This window comes from Crocuta crocuta, unplaced genomic scaffold (genome assembly GCF_008692635.1).
Source record: "Crocuta crocuta isolate KB4526 unplaced genomic scaffold, BGI_CrCroc_1.0 scaffold262, whole genome shotgun sequence".
Taxonomy (NCBI): Eukaryota; Metazoa; Chordata; class Mammalia; order Carnivora; family Hyaenidae; genus Crocuta; species Crocuta crocuta.
In genome coordinates this window covers 4,777,074-4,796,440 of record NW_027528869.1, presented here as the reverse complement: position 1 = coordinate 4,796,440, position 19,367 = coordinate 4,777,074, and the positions used below count along the sequence as shown (strand labels likewise).

Below are 19,367 nucleotides of genomic sequence, written 5' to 3'. Positions count from 1 at the left end.
TATGATCCCTTGCCAGAGGCTGACAGAGGCTTAAGAGACATACCAAGCAAGCGCATTGTATGGGCCTTCTTTGGACCCTGATAGAAACACACTAAAGGTTAAATTCTTTTTCTAACTACTCCATAAAATTGAACCCAGGAATGACAATTTTTTGTTGGGTATCAATTAATGCGTGTCCCCCCCACCAAGTAACAGCACAGTGGAGAACCTGGACGATCCCTTCCCCAAATGATCAAAATTAGCATCGCCGACGAGACATGACGTGCCCCTGGACTAACATTCTGAGGACAGGACATTGCCCGTGGGCACACGTGGCATACCTGAATCAAATGGTAAAGAAATCGGAAAAACCCAAATGAAAGAAAATTCTCTAAATTACTGGACTGGGGTGCACCTGGGTGCCTCAGTCAGTTGAGTGACTGACTCTTGATCTTGGCTCAGCTCATGACCTCACAGATCATGAGGTCAAGCCTCACATCAGGCTCTGCCCTGACCGCACGGAGCCTGATTAGGATTCTCTGTCTCCCTCTCTCTCTGGCCCTTTCCCTACTCGCATGCACTTGTGCTTGCTCTCTCTCAAAAGAAAAAAAAAGACAAAAACTTAAAAAAAAAAGAAAAGTTACTGTCCTGTATTCTTTTAAAATGCCAATATCTTAAAAGACAAGAAGAGTCTAAGAAGTTGGTCCAGTTCAAAGGAAACTAGGAGCACATGACAGGTAGATGCTGTCTGTGACTGTGGACCAGACTCTGTACTAAGAAATACTATAAAGAAATCTCTACTGAGAAATGTTATAAAGAACATTAGTAGAAGAATTGTTTAAATTGGAATGAGGGCGGGGCGCCTGGGTGGCTTAGTCGGTTAAGCGTCCGACTTTCACTCAGGTCATGATCTCGCGGTTCGTGGGTTCGAGCCCCGCGTCGGGCTCTGTGCTGACTGCCAGCTCAGAGTCTGGAGCCTATTTCAGAGTCTGTGTCTCCCTCTCTCTCTGACCCTCCCCTGCTCACGCTGTCTCTCTCTCTCTCTCCTAGAAATAAATAAAACATTAAAAAAAAGTTTAAAAAAAATAAATTGGAATGAGGGCTGTAGATTAGATAAACATACCAACCTTAAAGTTTCTGAAATTAATAACTGTATTGTGGTTGTGCAGGCAAATATCCTTGTTTTCAGGAAACACACACCGAGGTGTGGCAGTATTAAGGTGGCAGATGGCATGATATATGCAGCCTACTGTCAAAGGTGTGGAGATAAATTGTGGTAGGTATGCACACTCACCCACATAGCCTACTCTTTCGCCTCGTGTTAGCGCCCTCATCCTAGTTTACTCTGCCCCAGCCATACTTGTCTTCTTTGTATTCCTCAAGAATCAGGGCCTTTGCACTCACTATTCCTCTGCTTGGAATGTTCTTGCCCCAGAAAGTCACTTGATTGGCACTTCTCATCATTAAATTCTCAGATAACCTTGAGAGAAACTTCCTCTGACTACCAACCTCAAGTGTTTCCTCTTCCCCAGAGCGCTTATCATTGTCCGAAAATATTTCTTGATTTCTATGCTTTTCGTTCTTTTTTCTAGCTCTTTCCTTTGGTATGTACATATCATGGGAGAAGGAACCTTGACTGGGACTCCGTCTCCAGGAACCAGTGTCAGAAACATAAGTTCTCAATATATATTTGTTGAATAAATGAAGATGGGAGGGGGTTGGAAAGGGAGGGAGGGGGGGAGGGGCAGGACTCTAGGAGGAAAGTTGCAACATGAACACAGCTATTGGAGAGACGTGTGTGTGTGTGTGTGTGTGTGTGTGTGTGTGTGTGTGTGTCTCATGTTCCGTCCTATACCAAGTACACTGTGTTAGGAGGGTGAAGGAAAAAGTTGTAAAAAATGTGCTGGTTCGAAACTTAAGAGTTGATCATAATCAGCAGTTTTGGGGAAAAAGAGGAATCAAAAGAGAGGAACTTTACTGACATCCCCATAACTCAATTGCAATGCCAGCGATTTCTTTTTGATGACAGAATCTCTATTAAAATCGCAGCTAGAATGGCAAAAAGGATCTAGTTCCCAATTACATTTACATGGACTGGCTTGTCCTTTATTTTGGGAAATCCCCCTTCCATCGTATCCTGTTCAGAACAGTGTTATAATTTTTCCCGTTCTTCAGTGAGCTGGACGTCCCCTTTGGTTGTCTTTACTGTCGCTTCCTGGTGATGCCTCTATTGGAATACTTGGATATGTGGACCTGTGATGTGGATCTGAGTTCCCCACAGTGTGCTCTTTGCTTCTCCTGTATCAGTGCAGATTCCTTGGCCCCAAATCAGAATCTCTGGGAGGGGACCACAGGAGAACAGTTACCTTTTAAAAATTTTCATACTTTTTTTTGGAGTAATGTATACACTTCAAAAATCCAAAGTGTATGGAAGGATATGTAGTAAAGAGTTTCCTTCTAACCCCTTCTTCTCAGCTACCTTCTTCCCTTTCTCAGAAATGTATATTGTTACATTGTTTTCAGATATATTTTTCCAGATTTCTTCTTGTACCTGTGTATACTCTTCTCCCCACACCTATTGTACAAATCATAGCATACTCATGGTTTCTATACAGGGTTTTCTTTTATGTGCCAATATATCTTAGAATTCATTCCGTGTTGATATACCAGGAACATCCTCATATGCCCCACAGCTGTGTAGATTCCCATGCGTGGATGTGCCACACTTACAAAGTGGCCAATCAATAGCCGTTTACACTTTTTCAGCCTTTTGATAATGAGAACAACGCTATAATGAATAACTCCCTACACATATCCTTTCCCACATGTGCAAGTATATCTAAAGAAAAATTCCTGGGTCAAAGGATATATACATTTTAAGGTTTTTAAGAATGTTTATTTATTTTTGAGAGAGAGAGCGAGAGAGACAGAGTGTGAGCAGGGGAGGGGCAGAGAGAGAGGGAGACACAGAATCTGAAGCAGACTCTAAGCTCTGAGCTGTCAGCACAGAGCCTCATATGGGGCTTGAACCCACAAACTGTGAGATCATGACCTGAGCTGAAGTTAGACTTTCAAGTGACTGGGCCACCCAGGCGCCCCTATACATTTTTTAAGTTTTGATAGCTATTGCTAAAATATCTCCCCTATTTACCTATAGGTTGGTAAATTCACCAGTGAAACATCTGGGCCATGTGATTTCTTTTTTTGGAAAGCTATTACTTGCTGATTCAATTTCTTTAATAGAGAGGGGATCTTCATGTCATTTATTTCTCTACACATGAGTTCTGGTGGTTTGTGTTCTTCAAGAAGTTAATTCATTTCATCTAAATTGTCAGATTTCGGGGCATAGAGTTGCTTATATCTTCTTTATTATCCTTTTGGTCTATGGCACCAGCAGTGATGATCGCTCTTTCGTTTCTGAGGTTGGTGATTTGTACCTTCCTTCTTTTTTCCCAAGCTTGGCCAGAGGATTATCAGGTTTTTTTTCTTTCTAAGGAAACAGTCTTTGGTTTTGTTAATTCACTCTATTGTATATCATCAATTTCTGCTCTCATTTTTTTTATGCTTTGTTCTTCTTTCTTTAGCATTAAATTGTTCTTTTTTTCTACTTTCCTAAGGCGCAAGCTTAGGTTATTAATTTTAGATTTTTCTGCTTTCCAGCATAGGATTAAATTTCTCCATAAGCATTATTTTTGTGGCATATCTCAAATTTCGATTAAGTTGTGTTTTCATTTTCATTTAGTTGAAAATATTTAAAAATTGCTCTGGAAACTTCTTCTTCAACCCTTGTATAATTGAGAAGTATTATTTAATTTCCAAATATTTGGGGGATTTTCTAGTTATCATGCTGTTGTTGATTTTTAGTTTAATTCCATTGTGATCTGAGAAACTCCTTTGTATGATTTCTGTTGGCTTAAATATGCTAGGGGTAGGTCTTATGACCCAGAAAGTGGTCTTTCTTGATGAGTGCTCTCTGTGGGCTTGAGAACAATGTGTATTCAGCTGGTGTTGGATATAATAATCTATAAATATTAAGCAGATCAAGTGATAGTGCTGTTCAAGTCAACTATATCTTTGTGGGTCTTCTGCCTGCTTGGTGTGTCAATTACTGATAGGAAAGTGTTGAAGTCTCCAACTATAATAGTGGATGTGTCAGTTTCTCCATTCAACTTGGACGTGAGCATGTTTAGCATTAGTAGATCTTCCTAGAGAATTGACCCCATTATCGTTACGTAGTGTTCCTCTTTACTCCTGAAATTTTCCCTTGTTCTGAAGTCTGTTCCTCTAAAATTAATATAGCTCCTCCAACATTCTGTTCATCAATGTCAGCGTTATCTGTATCAACATCTATTTTTCTCCATCACTTTGCTCTTAATCTGTGTCTTTATAATTAAAGTGGGTCTCGTGTCTTGTAAACAGTAAATGGTTGGGTTGTGTTTTTCTTATCTATTCTTCCAGTCTCTGTCTTTTAATTGGTGTATTTATGGGTATATTTGGATGAATGTCCATGTAGTTATAAAGTTGATAACTGTTTTCTTTGTTTCAGGGTTAGAAAGGTAAATTAAACTGGAATATGATGGGGACCATCATCCCTACCTCATTTAATTCTTTCAAGGTGGCACTAATTTCTGTAATTCTTCCCAGTGTGTGGTATTTCTTCTCATATACTGTCATCTGAAATAGGAGGCAAATTTTAGAGGCTTCCCTTTGGCCATTTCTACCCTAATGACTTTTACTCAACAGGTCAAGGAAAGAACTTAAGGATATATCCCGTTTTTAAGTATGGTCATCCCAACGTGGTACTCAGGGACGTGACAACCAGTGGTAGTTTCATGTACCCATTGTGCCCACTCGGTGATGGGCTTGGGCTGGGGCTCCACAGTCTCCTGGCTTTTATAAGCTTCCCCTATAAGCTAGGGATTATGGTGGCATTTCAGGTGCCCTGACATCACTAGCAGGCAAGGCTGTGTGTCTAATAGCCTTCAGAAGATTTGGGTATTCTCCTTTCTTAGTATATCTAGAAAAAGACTGTATGTCCCTTTGGGAGAGGAATCGGGAAGTGCTTTCTATATGTACATGCAGTGGCATTGCAGGATCCTTTATCCAGAGGATTAGGTTCCTCTTCAGTCAGTAGCTCTGGGTCTCGGAATTGCCCTAGATCTGGAAAATGGGATTGCAAGTACCCACTGTGCTGAGTAATATCAGCTTGGTACTCACAAGCTTTCAATTTTTATGTGGTTCTATAAGCCAAATGATATTCTAATCTGTTGCCCATCTATAGCGTTCCTACAATAGTAACACCATATTGCCTCCAGTCCTGGCAGGTCGAGGGACCTTGACTATCGCTCCAGCCTTGATCTGCATTACAATAATTATGTTCACCTTGACCCTTAAGATTAGGTGCCACCAGCCAGCCTCTACTCTTCTGGATTCCTATCAACCCAGTTGATAATAGAGAGCCCAGTTCCATGGGAGAGTCTCTTGCAGTCAACGTGACATATAGAGGACGTTACTACTGATCTTCTCAAGGACCCTGGTGCCCCCTCACCAGTGTCGTCTCTTATTGGGCTTCTGATGGGAATGCCCTCTGGGCCTTCCTGGAGAACCTAGTTAGGCAGCAGATTCTGTGGTTCATATATCAATCATTCTAACATTTATACTTTCCTGAGCTGACAATACCTTCCCGAATGCTCTGCAAAGGCATTTTCACCATTTCCGTCTATGGCAGACCAACATTGTATCCAAGCTTCAAGGTGTCATCCCAACAACATCTGAGGACTGACTTCAGGTGTCCTTGTCGGAACAGTAAGCCCCAGTTCAGTAAAGACTCTGCCCCCGTCAATGATTGCTCTCTTATCCTGCCTTAAATTCTTCCCTCCCTGTCTAATGTCTTTGAGCTCCACTCCCATAGATGCCCCCATTCCTGCTGATACATGTTGGCCAAGTACTTTCATTCACTGCATGTTTCCAAGAGGAAACAACATGTTTCCAGGGGAGGAATTACCCCCTGGGGTTGTGCTGTGACTTTTCCTTAGTCATTAGTTTGAAGGAAGTTAGAAACGGTGGTGGAGCCAGATCTTGAGAAGGACAAGCACCATTTTGTAAAGTGCCTGCCTTGGTTGAGGTCTTTTGGAGCCCCCAGGGGAATAGAGGCTGTTCTCCTTTAGCGAGGGGGAGGGGGATGTTTTTCCCAACTGGGAGGGTTAAGAGGTATCAGGGGTGAAGGTTGTTAGGCTCGTGCACCCAGATATCCCCATCTTAGGTCTCTGATTCTCACTATCATCATTTAAAGTCCTTGACCTTGACATGAGACCCATTTAGGCTGCTGTTCAGTGTTCTTTGAGCCTACTAGCCTGGACATGATTTTCAGCAGAGTCTGTCCCCTGGGCTACCGAGTATAAGCACTTCTTTAAATCCTGCCACGGAGGCTTTCGCAGTTTCCCAGGTGTCTTGAGCTGTCTGGTTAACCTGAGCGCATCTTTTTTTTTTTTTTTTTAATTTAAATTAAAATTTATTTTTCTTCAAGACTTCTAAGCCTATGAACAAAGGCCAGCCAACTGCACAGTCTTTATAATTATTTCCTTCTTACTTATCACCAGTAATGGAATCCTTACCTGTGGCTGGCCTATAGGTGACCCAGTTCCAAAATCTCATGCTGAGGGTCGGCTTTCCAGACGTACTTCTATTACCAGTTGTTTTAGCTGGTGTTCTTCAAAAAATGCAGAGCCTGAGAAAAGGACCTACTTGATGGTCATTATTTTGGAAAATGATCCTTCCAGGAGCAGAAGAAGGAAGAACAAAGCAGGAAAGGAAGAAAAGATGACCTAAGAGCGCCTCACTGAGTTGATCCACTGTGAGGAATTAGAGGTGAGCCCTGCTAGGGAAGGATGTATGTAAGAACTGGCTGCTTGAAAGGGAAGGAAGGGAATATTTATCGTTGCTTCCTGTTCTTGTGTGAGGGTGTTTAAGTCTCTTGCATTTCCAGGTTTTAGAAAAATTATTTTGTCCTTTTGTATTCTTCAAAAGCGATCAGGAAGGGTTTTTTAAAAATTATCATGATAAACTTATGGATTTTAACATACTTTGTATATTTCGCTCTCTTGCAATCATGATTCCTGATGGTAACGTTCCATCTTTGGCTATTGGGAGCTCCTTCAAATTGTTGCAGTTAAAAACTTTTTTTTTTTAATGTTTATTCATAGAGAGATATAGTGCAAGTGGTGAGGGGGCAGAAAGAGAGGGAGACACAGAATCCAAAGCAGGCTTTGTCAGCACAGAGCCTGATGCGGGACTCAAACCTACGAGCCTTAAGATCATGACTTGAGCCAAAGTTGGACATTCAACCGACTGAGCCACCCAAGTGTCCCCAAATTGTTGCAGTTTTGACCATTGAGAGCTCCTTCAGATCGGTTCTCGTGACCTCTCAACATGACCCCAGTGGGCTTTAATAGCTTCCTTGTTTCCAGCATGACTAGATATTCCAGGCTCATTCCTGCTCCCAAAAGAAACTCCTCTATTTTTCCAAGAGTCCCGGTGGCTTTTCATGAGAAGTAGTGTTCAGTCTGGGCACTAGGGGTCCTCGTTGGGTTGACCGTCACTTCTGCTGCCCTTTCCTTGGGCAGAACTAGATGTATTCTTGTATGAAAAAGAAAAATACCTCATGAGGATTAATTCTCATACTTCCCATTCAAACAAAACATTACAGTTTTTCTTTATCTAATTCATTTTATTTTATATCTGTATCTCTTTACTCTTGCTCATTAACGTAATTACTTAACTTGCTTTAGCTTATTCTTTGTGTATATATGATAGTTTCAAACATCATTTGCAAATTACATATTGGCTTCATCCTATTATATACATGTGTATAATAGTTTCATACTATTTTATTAGCAATATGACCCCTGAATACAACTTAAGATTTCACTGAAATTTTATTTTCCCTTTAGAATACATCCCACTGGGAAAATACAGTCAAATTGCTATATTTTGAAGTTACTGAATTAAATCTTGGGGGATTGATGTTTTCCCATCTTGATTTAATTTTGTTTTATAATTATGTAAACCACTTTCATGATTTCTAAGTTAAAAGCTATACCCAAAGTATGTTGAGAGAAGTTTGGCCTCTGGCCCTGTTCCCTTTAACCTGCCTCCTGTTTCCTCCTAAGACTAACCATTTTCCATTACATTTTAATTTATTCTTCCACCTTTGAAAATATATGCATTTTCACATTTCCCCACTTTTTAAAAAAGTTTATTTATTTTGAGAGAGGGAGAGAGAAATGGAGCAGGGAAGGTACACAGAGAGAGAGGGAGAGACGGAGAATTCCAAGAAGGTTCTGCACTGTTAGCACAGAGCCCAGCATGGGGCTTGAACTCATGACTGGTGAGATCAAGACCTGAGCCGAAATCAAGAGTCGGATGCTTAGATGTCTGAGCCACCCAGGAGCCCCAATATATTTCCTCACTTTTTAAATTTTTTTTAAAAAATATTTATTTATTTTTGAGAGAGAGAGACAGATAGACAGAGCACAAGCAGGGGAGGGACAGAGGGAAAGGGAGATGCAGAATCTGAAACAGGCTCCAGGCTCTGAGCTGTCAGCACAGAGCCCAATGCGGGCCTCAAACCCACGAACTGCGAGATCATGACCTGAGCCGAAGTTGGATGCTCAACTGACTGAGCCACCCAGGCGCCCCAATTCCTCACTTTTAAGGTAAAATGTAGAAAAGTATACATTTTATGTTGCACCTTGGTTTTCTCACTGAACTAAAATAAACATCATGGAATTCACTCCATAGTGGTACGTAGAAATCTTATTCCTTTCTACAGCTGCATTGTTCTCCACTGTGTGAATTTATCCAGATAAAATAGACTTGGAATCAGTAACTTGAAACGTAGAGTTATCACTTACTGCAATGGGGAAGGCTGCAAAAAGAACAGGTTTTAAGGGGACTATCAGGGGTGCGATTGAAGACATTTTGTTGGAGATGCCTATTCACATCCAGGGAGAGTTAGAGTAGACACTTGTCTGTCCGAGCCTGGAGTTCAAGGGCAAGGTCCAGCCTGGACGTGTAACTTGTAAGTGAATGGCCAGGGAGGATGGTGAAGGATCGGAAGAGTAGATGCTTCAAGCTGGCCGGTTCTCCCCTGTCTTCATTAACTCGGAACTCGAGCTGAGATTGTAGTTGCCTGATTTTATTGTCTCGGTCTTCATTTCCCTGATATCCCTGGTGAACGGGAAGACAGTCATTGCCTCAAAGCAGAGTAAGGAAGAGGCAAGAGGAATGTGAACTTGTTTTCACTAATCTGTTTCTCCCCGCCAGTCATCTGCCCCAGGCTGTGGCCTACGCGTGCCCAACCCGCTTCAGGTGCGCCGCTGCTACCTCCTGAGCACTGCTGACTCTCCATGTCATTCGTTCCTGGAATTTATATCCCGTCTGAGCTCTTCCTCATTTGATTCTAGGGAAGGGAGCCAGCAATCTGTGCCAGGTTTCCGTCTTTGCAGGAAGCAAAAATTCTATTTGATTTCTAAAACTAAACAAGGGGAAGGGACATTTATTTTTTTAAAAGAGAGAAAATATGGGGAAACTCTGGTTTATCATCTCTTCCAAATATTCTATGAAAACATCCCAGAGAAATTGAACCTGACTAGAGTCAAGTTGAGGAAAACAGGCATTCAGCAAAGCTGGGAGCTGCGTGCTGGGTGAGAAAATAAAACATTGACTACCACTAGGAAAAAGAAAGCATTCTTTGTGAAGAATTCTTATAATATAAAAACTCTGAAGTTCTATGGTGGGAAAACATGTCTAATGCTTCCTTAAGAGATACTTTCCTAGTCATCGATATGCCAGAGGAGAGATACCAAAGTTCATCACAGACTATTTCATAGGAAAATTGGAATCAATGTTAAACACAATCACCATCAGACTATACAATTAAACTATCTGACATAATTTGAGGTTAATAAAATTTAAATAGATACTAGAAAAGCATTATGATAGAAATTAATAACTACTTTTTATATGACTTGATTGACGTTATGTTTTTAGTATATTTTCTTTTTTCTATTTGTGTTCTGGTGGCCCCTTTAAAATATTTCATAGGGAATATATGCTTATTATCCACGAACGCAACTGAATATAGAGTCAGAAGCGAAAGCTCTTCTGTAACAGTACTCACCCTTCATGATGCAACACCATGTTCCTCCCAGAGATAACCTCTTTTGACAGTTTTAGGTTTCTCTTTTCTATCTTAGTTCGTTCGGGCTGCTATAAGCAAAATAGCATAGACTGAGTGGCTTATAAAGATCAAAGCTTTATTTCTCACAGTTCTGGAGGCTGAGAAGTCTAAGATCAAGGTGCCATCATATTTGGTATCTGATGAGAACCTGCTTCCTGGCTCATTGGTGGATGTCTACTTGCTGTATCTTCATGTGGCAAAGGGGTGAAGGAGCTTTATGGCGTCTTCTTTATTAGAGCACTGATTCCATTCATAGGGTCTGCCCTCTTTATATAATCACCTCCTGAAGGTCTCATTTCCAAATGCCATCACACTGGGGACGAGGTTTCAATATATGAATTTCGAGAGGACACAAACATTCAGTGCATTGCATCTTTAAGAAAATTTTTTGATGTTTATTTATTTTTGAGAGAGAGAGAGAGAGAGCGCGCAAGCAGGGAAGGGACAGAGAGAGGGGGAGTCACAGAATTCGAAGCAGGCTCCAGGCTCCAAGCTGTCAGCACAGAGCCTGAAGCAGGGCTCAAACTCACAAACTGCAAGATCATGACCTGAGCTAAAGTTGGACACTTAACCAACTGAGCCACCCAGGAGCCCCATAATTGCATCCTTTTATATACATTAAACATTTTTACGTGTACTCACATATACACACACACAGGATCATTGTATGTATGTTTCTGAAACTTATGATGGATATGTTCCTGTATTGCTACATTTAGATCTACGTCATTATTTTTTTATTCTGTACACATATTAACAAATTATGTTTTTTAGACATCCATTTTTTAATTCAAACAGCTCAGTAGAATAATGGGCAAAAGATAGAACTGACAATTCTCAGAAAAAGAAGCACCTAAGAGAAGAAACATATGAGAATATTCTCAACCTCAGTAGTAATTAGGGAAGTACTGCATATATCCTTTAGATTAGCAAAAACATTAAGAAGTCCTAGCAATTCCCTGTGTTGACAAGGATGTATGTACATCAACAGACTCTCTAATACACTGTTGGTGGGAATGATATTAGCACAACAACCTTCAAAAGCAAGTTGCTGTATATATATGTATATATATATGTACATATATGTGTATATATTTACATTTTCAAAGTTTTAAATTAAAAATTTTTATTTTTGGTACAGTTGTTCTTTGCACACCCTTCAACAAAGCAATTCCACCCTTAGGTATCTATTCCAGGAAAACTTTCCCTCAAATAACAAGAATGCTTACAACTGCACTCTTATATATGGAAAATACAGAAACAACCAACATACATTAACAGGCGAATAGCAAGATAAATTATGATATATTCACCCAATGGACAATAGAGAAAGTAGTGAAATATAGCTACATGCAATAACATGGATGAATCCTTGAAGTGTTTTGTCAAAGGGAAAAACAAATCCAGAAGATGATATATATGATACCATTTTCATGAAGTCAGAAACAAACAAAATTAAATAGCTATTGTTTAGGCATATATCCACGTGTATTAAAACATTTTCATAAAGTAAGCGAATTGAAAGGCAATCTTCAGTATCTTGGTTATCACTCATGGGAAGCAGAGAAATCGAATAGAGAGGAAACATATGGCTACAAACTATTGGGAGTGTTTTAGTTCTTGGATTGGGTATCAAGTTCACAGATGACCACTAAATAATTACAATTGTAGCATATATTCCTTTGTGTCAAAAGTTTTGAACTGATGTGTAGTTGACATAGTGGATTATAACTTAGTTGCAAGTGTACAACATGATGATTCATCTTAGGAAGTGCTCACCATGATAAATCTAGCTACCATCTGTCACCACAAAATTGTTACATACTATAAACTATATTTCCTACGTGTACATTGTGTCACTGTGTCTTACCTATTTTATAACCGGAAGTGTGTACCTTTTAATCCTCTTCCCCCATTTTGTCCACCCTTCCCCCATATGTAATGAAATGATACCTGAAAAGATAAAATTAAATGAACCATACCCTTCTTTTATTCTTTTAAAATGAAAACATTATATATATATAATCTGAGTAAGTAGTATCTGGCTCTTTGTCCCAGATGTATCTATTTTCTAATTTGCTAGTTTGTATTTTTTGCTCATTCACTAAAAGGGAGAACAAATCGAACAAATCGGCAGATCTATAAGGCTAAGGTGTAGAAAGCAATACATTTGTAAAAGAAGCAAATGGTCTCTTGCGTCCTTGATCTTTAAGACGGGGGAGTGGTGAAAAATATATTCAACAATTTCTCAGATGAGAGAACAGCACTGTGGGACTAAAATTAAGGCTAAAGAAAGAATTTGTAAGGGATTATATGGGATAGTTAGAAAAACATGTAAAAATCCTTTCTCTAAGGTGCTTTCTTTTAAGGTTGGCCTAATAAAGAAGAAAAGAGCTTCGTTCTCAGAAATGAGGACAAAAACTCGTTCTTTAAGGTGAGTATAGAAAGGGAAACAAAGAGAGAGTTCTGTGATGGCCTGGGATAGATCCAAGTAGCTCTAGGTACATTCCTTTCTCTGAAAAAAGCCATTCTTGATCATCAAGCTTCGACCAGTGGCAATGGGCATTTTCAGCTTTTAGATACGCATTTAAGGTCCCTAAGGATTTAGCCTATGCATTGAGAAAACATTTCTGAGAGGAAGGAGGAATTAACTCCACAAAAAAGCCTTCTCCCTAAGGAATGTGAGGCTTGATTGCTGAAAGAGAAATTAACATCAAAGGAAACTTCTTGTATGGGGAGACAAGACTTCATATACCTAAGGCAAATGGGAGGGGGAGAGAGAAAAATATTTTTGATAGAAAAGGAGAAATAACGTCAAGCTAAATTTCTAGAGAACACCGCCTTATATTTCAGGCATATTAAGATTTGCCATATCAGGGCACCTGGGTGGCTCAGTCTGTTGAGCGTCCGACTTCCGCTCAGGTCATGATCTCACAGGTTATAGGTTCGAGCCCCGCATCGGGCTCTGTGCTGACAGCTCAGAGCCTGCTTCAGATTCTGTGTCCCTCTCTCTCTGCCCCTCCCCCACTCATGCTGTGTTTCTCTCTGTCTCAATAATAAATAAACATTAAAAAAAAAAAAGAATTGCCATATGGCATGGGGATTAAGCCTTGTTCCCTATGGCTTTGGAAGGGAGCATTACTATTGCTCGATGGCGGTCACGAGTGGCAGTTGCAAAGTTACTCAACAGCGGGTATCTCTGCGCATCACGGGCTCTCAGGGGCCCATAATACCCGAGCAGAAAGGAAACGACTGGACAGTACAGAAGTAATTCTAACTTGGTGGGGATTAGAGTTGCAGCATCTGAAGGCCCTTCCAGCACTGAGGTCCAGCGTTATTCAAAAGAACAACCCCAAACCCTCAAATCCCCTTCAGCCCAGCTGGCACTGGACACGGCAGAGAGTGAGGTAGGGTGGGCTCTCTGTGGTGGGGAGACTGTTGGTGGATGGGAGGTGACCTGGGGAAATATTCTAGCAGGGCCTCATCAATATAAACAGTTTGATTGAAAAAGTATTGGGAAATTCATGGGCATGTAGGTGGGGGTGTGGTTGCAGAGCTCAGCTAACAAGAGAGACAGCAATGCATTGCACCCACTGGGTCCCAAGCACTAGAGGAGACTTAGACCATTTCAAGGAAGGCTCTTCACACTGGGGGTGCCCTGAGCTGGAAGGCCCAGGACAGGAAACCTGATTGCCCTGGTATGAAGGCTGTACTTGCTGCCCTTTCATCTGAAATTCTCATTCGGTTTACTTAGAAGGCATGGCATTAAATTTGGTAGATGAATGCTCTTGGAGGCAAATACATTGAGTGAAGATTAAGGAAACCTTTTTGTTTATTCCATTTTGACCTAGATTTTTGCCAAATTTGCTCCTCCATTTCCTCATCTAAAAATGTTTAAAATTTTTATTATTTTTAAATGTTTTTATTTATTTTTGAGACAGAGAGAGACAGAGTGTGAGCAGGGGAAGGGCAGAGAGAGAGAAAGACACAGAATCTGAAGCAGGCTCCAGGCTCTGAGCTGTCCACACAGAGCCCGATGTGGGGCTTAAACCCACGAACTGTGAGATCATGACCTGAGCTGAAGTCAGACACTTAACCAACCAACTGGGACACCCAGGCGCTTCCCACCTCCAGTTCTTCATTTAAATTAAAACTGAAGCACATGTAGTTTACCATATACCAGGGTCTGGAGGAGATGATATATTATCAATGAGATTAATATTTTAAAAACCTCATAACGATGTAATGGAAGACAGATCGAAAATTAAATTGTTATTTCACTTGGAAGGAATTATATCATGTAAAGCCAAAGGATAATAAATTCTCCAGTGTTTAATACTTCTAACCCAGTTTCAAGGTGAAAGAAAGATGTGCACAGATTTTCTCAGTAAGAGAATTCAATCATAAATATTTAAGGCTGAGAAGAAAAGGAAATTTGTACTTTTAAGAATGGGTTGACATTATGTGAAATGCCCATTGTCAGAAATCTGCCTGACTTAAAGACTCTATTACTGAACGAGAAGGAGAATGTTTTATGTAAATAAATAAACATAAGGGCTTTTCACAGACATGAGAAAGTAGCTTTGTGTACAGTCTGCTGAATAAAAGAATAAAATCTCAGCCCCCGGGGGAGAGGTTAGAATGAAAATATTGTTGATGATAATAAGAAAATAGCTTCATGTAAATCTCTCTAAGAATTTTACTTAATCGTTCGTAAAGCAATGACAAGGCATACAACAGCAACAAAAAATCCAGGCTCTTTAACTCCAAGGTAAAGGATAGAATGAAGAATAAATAAGTTTAATTTCATGCAAGAGTAGTCCCATGCACTATTATCTCTCTAGTAAATCCTAATTGGTTTTATTTTTAGGCTCTTCCAAAACTGGGGCAAGTGCCCTATCTCAGCTAGACTGTACTTTGATGCTTTTGATCTTGAGAGAGAAATTTCAGACACCAAGGGCCAGAGGCCCCCAGAGGATTACCCACCACCCAGACGACCTTTCTGGCTGTTGTCGTCTGCCTCAGGGGGCCTTAAGGCTCCCAGTGGCCCTTGGCCCAGATTCCCTGTGTCTTTGCCTGTCAGGATGTGGAAGAGAGAGGGCAATTGAACATCCTACAGACAGGACTTGGTGACTTTTTCCACGAGGAGGACTGTTTTTCACTCCATATATTACTTTGCTCAGAGCAGGTACTGTGGGATCGTGGAGATAACCCATCATTTCCTCTACTTCCTTTGGGTCACCAAGGGGCATGTTTATTCTTGTCCTCCTAGAACTATGAAAAGATACAAGGATGGTGTCTCCACGAGGAGGGGCTTTTAATGGTGAAGGTATAAAAAAAGAAATCTACCTTCTTTTCCTTTGTGTCTGATGTACAGTCTGGCTTCCGGGAAGAGGCTTACAAATCTTGCGGTACCTTGTTTAAGAACAATAATTAGGAATGGTGTGTTAATTCCCTCTGCTCCCCATTAGAAGAAGGAATCGCTCCACGGCTGGATCATGGTCTGGCTCCATGTCAAGATATCTATAGCTCCTGTAATAGGTGGTAAAAGCTGGGCTAGAGAAGAAAGTAGCCTGGGAGAGAAACTTTCTAAGATAGGGCAAGAAGAAGAGGGAATAATACCAGTCGGAAAACCTAGTATGAGAGAACAGACACCCCTCAGGCAGAGGTACACAAACAGAATATTTATGATTGTTGAAGTTTTGGGGGACAATAAATTAATCCCCACCTTCCCTGCATAGCTCTGACTGAACTGAGGATCGATCAAAGGGATGGGAAGATGGAGACAAAAATATCAGCTTCACTATTAAAAGAAAGCTATGCTGAATAACATGGCTTAGATCTAGGGCCAAAAGGGGCCTGCAGACTCTTTCTTTGAATTAGAGAGACCTACCCCACAGGACAACTGCAGAGAATAGACCAAAATAAATGCCCTGAAAGTAGGCGGATCGCTCCTAGCCGGCTCTTCCTTGGTCTCTCTGCCGCATACCAGATGAGTGGTTATACCCCCACTGCCAAATACCTTTTCTCTCGGCTTCCGGGACACCAAATTCTCCAGGTTGTTCTGTGATCTCACTGGCGACTCCGGCTGGCTTCCTCTGCTGGTTCTCGCCCTTCTCCAAGAACCAGGAATGTTGAAATGCCGCAGGGATCACTCTACTACCTCTCTCCTTCCTTGCTCTCCTCTACCACACTTACTCTTTGAGCCGATCTCCTTCGGATAAGGGCTCTATGCTAACAACCCCCCAGTTCACATCTCCACCTAGTACTTCTTCCCATCTCCATGTTTTTTTTTTAATTTAAAAAAAAAATTTAATGTTTTATTATTTCTGAGAGAGGGAGAGAGACAGCATGAGCAGGGGAGGGTCAGAGAGAGAGAGGGGGATACAGAATCCGAAACAGGCTCCAGGCTCTGAGCTGGCTGTTAGCACAGAGCCCGACGTGGGGCTCGAACCCACAAACCGTGAGATCATGACCTGAGCCGAAGTCGGACGCTTAACCGACTGAGCCACCCAGGCGCCCCCCCGTCTCCATGTTTTGATATCCATCTGCCTAATTGCCATTTCTACTTGCATGTCCAGTTGGATGTCCAGTTTGGCACACCCCAAGCCAAACCTTGATCTCCTCTTTCCATCCTGGTCCTCTCTGTCTCCCTTTCAATGTTTTTTCCAGTTGCTTAGGCCAAAAGCCTCAAAGCCTCCTTAATTCTTTCTTCCACAACTCACATTCAACTCATCAGCAAATCCTGTGGGCCCTGTCTTCAAAATAAATTAAGAGTCTTACCACTTCTCGCTCTCTCCTCTGCCATCATTCTTGTCTAAGCCATCATCAGTTCTCACTGGGATTATTGCAGTAGGCAAACGTATTCATCACCCCTAGCATCCCCAGAGTCTGTTCTCAGAACGGCAAAGTGATCCAAAGGAATCCTTTTGAAATTAAGTTCAGTCAACACTTTTGCACCCCCAAACTTTCAAAGTCCTACTTAACATAGACTATAGGCCAAAAAGTCTTTACTTGAATCTACTATAACCTGGATAACCTGCTTCTGCTCTGGCCATATCTGATCTCATATCTTACTGATCTTTTCTTAGAACAATCCTTTCCAGCCACATTTTTGCTCGTCCTTAAATAGGCCAGGCTTCTACCTCCAAGACTTTTCATTTGGTATTCATGCTGCTTCCATAAATCTTTGTTCAAATGTCACCTTCTCACCGAGATTGTCTCTAACCATACCCTTTAAAATTGGGCACTCTGCCCCCCTCACTGCCTGCAACTTCCATCCTTTATTTCCCCTTCCTTATTCTTTCTTTTCTACATAACATATATCACCATCTGACACAGATGTATTTTATTTATCTACCTTTCTCCCTCCCTAGCTCCTCTGCTCCCACAAACACATACACCAGAGGGCAAGGAGTGTTGACTCTTTTGTTNTTTTATTATTTCTGAGAGAGGGAGAGAGACAGCATGAGCAGGGGAGGGTCAGAGAGAGAGAGGGGGATACAGAATCCGAAACAGGCTCCAGGCTCTGAGCTGGCTGTTAGCACAGAGCCCGACGTGGGGCTCGAACCCACAAACCGTGAGATCATGACCTGAGCCGAAGTCGGACGCTTAACCGACTGAGCCACCCAGGCGCCCCCCCGTCTCCATGTTTTGATATCCATCTGCCTAATTGCCATTTCTACTTGCATGTCCAGTTGGATGTCCAGTTTGGCACACCCCAAGCCAAACCTTGATCTCCTCTTTCCATCCTGGTCCTCTCTGTCTCCCTTTCAATGTTTTTTCCAGTTGCTTAGGCCAAAAGCCTCAAAGCCTCCTTAATTCTTTCTTCCACAACTCACATTCAACTCATCAGCAAATCCTGTGGGCCCTGTCTTCAAAATAAATTAAGAGTCTTACCACTTCTCGCTCTCTCCTCTGCCATCATTCTTGTCTAAGCCATCATCAGTTCTCACTGGGATTATTGCAGTAGGCAAACGTATTCATCACCCCTAGCATCCCCAGAGTCTGTTCTCAGAACGGCAAAGTGATCCAAAGGAATCCTTTTGAAATTAAGTTCAGTCAACACTTTTGCACCCCCAAACTTTCAAAGTCCTACTTAACATAGACTATAGGCCAAAAAGTCTTTACTTGAATCTACTATAACCTGGATAACCTGCTTCTGCTCTGGCCATATCTGATCTCATATCTTACTGATCTTTCCTTAGAACAATCCTTTCCAGCCACATTTTTGCTCGTCCTTAAATAGGCCAGGCTTCTACCTCCAAGACTTTTCATTTGGTATTCATGCTGCTTCCATAAATCTTTGTTCAAATGTCACCTTCTCACCGAGATTGTCTCTAACCATACCCTTTAAAATTGGGCACTCTGCCCCCCTCACTGCCTGCAACTTCCATCCTTTATTTCCCCTTCCTTATTCTTTCTTTTCTACATAACATATATCACCATCTGACACAGATGTATTTTATTTATCTACCTTTCTCCCTCCCTAGCTCCTCTGCTCCCACAAACACATACACCAGAGGGCAAGGAGTGTTGACTCTTTTGTTTGATCTCATATTCCCAGCATCCAGAATAGGGCCTGGAAAGGAGTGGTCACTCAAATATTGGTTGAATGAATACTTTTTAAAATGAATGTATGTATGAGTCCCAAAGAGGAAACGGCTCTGCTAAGCATGCCTTCTTTCCTTCTTCTGAACTCACCAATCAGAAAACTCACTTCTTCCATGATGCTCTAGCAGAAATCTGTCTGTAAGGAAATCTGAGCATCAGGGAATAAGTGTCCCCCCAAAAAGTGATGGAGAAAAATATAACAATCAATTAGAAAACATCTTCTCAGGGGCGCCTGGGTGGCTCAGTCGGTTAAGCGTTCGACTTGAGCTCAGGTCATGATCTCATGGTTTGTGGGTTCGAGCCCCGTGTCGGGCTCTGTGCTGACAGCTAGCCCAGAGCCTGGAACCTGTTTCAAGATTCTGTGTCTCCCTCTCGCTCTGACCCTCCCCTGCTCAAATAAAACACTTAAAAAATTAAAAAAAAAAAAAAAGAAAACATCTCCTCAAATAAGACCAGCATTAGTATTTAAGACTAGGGAAGTAGTGAAAAGATTGTTTTTATGCAAAACCTTCCAGGTGAAGAACAAAACTCAAGT

General features: G+C 41.4%; 1 long non-coding RNA gene across 2 annotated transcripts; it reads right to left on the bottom strand.

The window, feature by feature from the left end:
* Positions 1–7,221: 7,221 nt before the first annotated feature.
* LOC144225221 (uncharacterized) lies at positions 7,222–16,331 on the bottom strand. 2 transcript variants are annotated; one of them, XR_013333242.1, is made up of 4 exons: positions 16,242–16,325; positions 15,569–15,634; positions 10,160–10,248; positions 7,222–7,614 (listed from the first exon to the last, which is right to left on the bottom strand). It is a non-coding gene; the product is annotated as an uncharacterized LOC144225221 (long non-coding RNA). The 2 variants fall into 2 exon arrangements; XR_013333241.1 differs by lacking the exon at positions 15,569–15,634 and having other exon boundaries at positions 16,242–16,331.
* Between the last annotated feature and the right edge of the window lie 3,036 nt (positions 16,332–19,367).